Here is a 4,071-nt window from a genome sequence, read left to right as displayed (position 1 = left end):
AATAGAAAATCTTTTTTTTTTTTCGCCTGACCCAGGAAGCTGGGACGAGTACTTTGAAACATTCCTGGCGGGCAAAGGTGAGCCAAGTGGGTGGAATCAGTCTTCACCTCTGTCTGCATCGGATAAGCTTTCCCCATAAAATTCTCCTTCTGTGGGAAATAAAATTCACCCACAGAAGTAGTTCAGATTATTTGGGAGGGAAGGACTAGAGGCAGCAACCTGAGAGATGTGGCATAGCCCTGGTTCCCTGTCATCTGTGGTCAGTGATTTGCTTCCAATTGCAATGTACCATCTGAATGAAGCCAAAACAGTACTGCAGAAAAGCCACCTAGAATAAGAGGAGGTTCTAATGCTAAGCCTGTGCTAAATGCTTTACATGCGTTAACAAGTTTAATCTTTAGAGCAAACCTATAAGCTTGGTAACAATATGCACCATCTAGAGATGACGACACTGAGGCTCAGTGAGTGTAACTTGCTTATGATTACCCTGCTAGAACTGTAGGGGCTAGAATTTGAGCACAGGCTTGTCTGCGAAAGCTCAAACCCTGTGTGCTTGGCCACCATGCTAAAGTCTTCTCAATCGCCTCCACGTTCAGCTGGAGAGAAAGAAAAGGTTTGTTGTGCACAGGTTTTCCAACCATGGCCACCACTTGACTTGGTGACGTGGTGCTGGCCCATGGGCACTTTGGGATCATGAGCTATGACGTGCAGAAATGTGGGGCCTTGCAATCATGCTTCCAGTGTCAAAACCAAGTCATCACAAGTTTCTTGAAGTTTTTCTCTCTCAAATACTGCTAGAGCTTTTAATACATCAACTGTTCTCCTAAAGAACCTAAAGAGTGTTAAAAAATGATGAGATTATTGAATCTGGTAATGATTTCAGGGAGGTTCATTATACTATTTCCTCACTCTTGGGTGTATTTGAACACTTTTATAATAACAAGGTTTTCCAAAAGTTAAAAAAAAAAAAGGAAATTTAAGCAAACTTTTTCAAAGTCATTGCTTTTGGGAGGTACCTTGTAACTTGATATTATTGTAAAATTATTGTATTGTTATATACAGTAATTATTATATATTTAATTTTGATATAATTTGTGTGTTATTGGATATAATAATATCAAATTGATTTCACTATAAAGGTGAACTGACAGCTTTGCATGATTAAAACCTAAACATTTACATCAAAGTACTCTATTATTCCAGTTCAAAATTTATACCTGAAATCCTTTTTGCTAAGTATATACGTTGTCCTATGGAGAAAAATTCATGTTTAAAATTTATAACCGAAATCCTTTTTGCTAAGTATTTACGTTGTCCTATGGAGAAACAACTGCTCTCTACAATTCTCCTCTATTTAAATCCTGTTCCTGTAAAATAACTATGCATAAATTTGATAACGTAATTATTTAATCAGCAACAATCCAGCAGTAAAGCATAGAACTTTTTGATGCCTTTGGCTGCCATTTGATTTTCATAATTCTCAATGACAAAAATAATTCTTATTAAAGTCTGCTCCTTAGGAGACATGTTTTGAGAATAATCCATTTGTACCCTGAGGCGTTTTTACTGGTTAAACATCTTCAATAAATTTCATTGTGGATGCTCTAACAATGATGTCAGAATGCCTTTTGACAAAGAGTGAGCCACAAAGAAGGGACCTAGTGGAACAAGCTGAGATCATGGGGCTTCTGAGGGGCTGGGACTGGACTGATGTATATGGCTCTTCCTAAATCAAAGAGCTAAGAGTGTACTTCCAACTCCTTGTCCTGTGTGAGGTAAGTTAGTTGTACACCACTGAGAGCAGTGTTGGTATCAAAGGGCCTCGGAAGGTCCTCCTGTACACAAACACATACACACACACGCACACGCACACAGACACGCACACGCACACAAACGCACACGCACACAAACGCGCACACACGCACACACACACACGCACACAAACGCACACGCACACACACGCACATGCACGCACACAAACGCACGCACACACGCACACACACATACACACGCGCGCGCACACACACACATGAACACACACACAGATACGCAAACGCACGCACACACACATACGCGCGCACACACATACACACTCACACACACACGCACACACACATGCACACATGCACACACAAACACACACACAGAGGAACTCCTGAATAAACAGATTCAGGGCCACNAATTTTTGTGTTATTGGATATAATAATATCAAATTGATTTCACTATAAAGGTGAACTGACAACTTTGCATGATTAAAACCTAAACATTTACATCAAAGTACTCTATTATTCCAGTTCAAAATTTATACCTGAAATCCTTTTTGCTAAGTATATACGTTGTCCTATGGAGAAACAACTGCTCTATACAATTCTCCTCTATATAAATCCTGTTCCTGTAAAATAACTATGCATAAATTTGATAACGTAATTATTTAATCAGCAACAATCCAGCAGTAAAGCATAGAACTTTTTGATGCCTTTAGCTGCCATTTGATTTTCATAATTCTCAATGACAAAAATAATTCTTATTAAAGTCTGCTCCATGGCCCGGTTGGGCACTGCTACAGTGCGCCGCTTGGGAGCGTGGTGGCGCTCCCGCCGAGGGTTCGGATCCCACATACAGACCGGTTCCCGCTCACTGGCTGAGCGAGGTGTGGGAGCAACACCAAGGGTTGCGATCCCATTGCCGGTCCCGGTCCGGTACAGGCGTGACACTGATGGTTGCAATCCGTTGCCGGACACGAAAAAAGACAAAAAGGAAAAAAAAAAAAAAAGTCTGCTCCTTAGGAGACATGTTTTGAGAAGAATCCATTTGTACCCTGAGGTGTTTTTACTGGTTAAACATCTTCAATAAATTTCATTGTGGATGTTCTAACAATGATGCCAGCATGCCTTTTGACAAAGAGTGAGCCACAAAGAAGGGACCTAGTGGAACAAGCTGAGATAATGGGGCTTCTGAGGGGCTGGGACTGGACTGATGTATATGGCTCTTCCTAAATCAAAGAGCTAAGAGTGTACTTCCAACTCCTTGTCCTGTGTGAGGTAAGTTAGTTGTACACCACTGAGAGCAGTGTTGGTATCAAAGGGCCTCGGAAGGTCTTCCTGTACACACACACACACACACACACGCACACACACGCACCCACCCACATGCACGCACAAACACGCACGCACATGCACACACACACATGCACACAAACACGCACACGCACACACAGGCGTGCACATGCACACGCACACACACAGACACGCACACACACGCACGCACATGCACACACACGCACACATGCACACACACACGCATGCACACACGGACACACACATGCACACACATGCACACGTGCACACACACACACCCCTCACACGCACACAGGCACGCACACACATACACACACGCAGGCATGCACACGCACACACACGCACGCAAACACACGCAAAAACACAAGCACAGACACGCACGCACACAAACGCACACACACATACACACACGCGCGTGCACACACGCACACTCACACACGCACGCACACACAAACACACACACAGAGGAACTCCTGAATAAACAGATTCAGGGCCACCAGAATGGGACATGGGGTAGGTGAAATTAAGAAGAGATACAATAACAGCAGCACCTTCCTTTTATTAAGGTCTTAGTCGGTGCCAGCTGCCGTGCTGAAGCATTTTAACCCGCTGAAGTAGCTCGAGTATTTTTCCCCAGTGTGAAGACTGATTCTGTATCTGGGGTGCCCAGAACTACAAGCTCGTCCTGGACTGAGGGGATTCCTGAGACACGGGTTTTCAGTGATGAAACTGGCAGAGTCCCAGACAAAGGGGAATGGCTGGTTACCCTGTGACTGTATCACATGCCAGAGAGAGACACAGGTTCAGCAGGTGTTCCCTAATGACTGCAAACTGTCACTGGGGGGGTGGGCTGTGGTGCCGAAGTGTCCTTAGACACCCTAGCGCCAAAGAGACTCTCAGACAGTCTCTGTCTCATATTTACTCTCTGTGAACAGAGCACAGAAAAGGCAAGTTTTGTCAGAAGGGATCTGATAGAAGCAAGGGGGAAATCATG

Source organism: Galeopterus variegatus, unplaced genomic scaffold (assembly GCF_000696425.1).
Source record: "Galeopterus variegatus unplaced genomic scaffold, G_variegatus-3.0.2 Scaffold5920, whole genome shotgun sequence".
In the NCBI taxonomy this organism is placed as follows: Eukaryota; Metazoa; Chordata; class Mammalia; order Dermoptera; family Cynocephalidae; genus Galeopterus; species Galeopterus variegatus.
The sequence above is the reverse complement of the archived record's forward strand: the minus strand, read 5'-3'. Positions refer to the sequence as shown.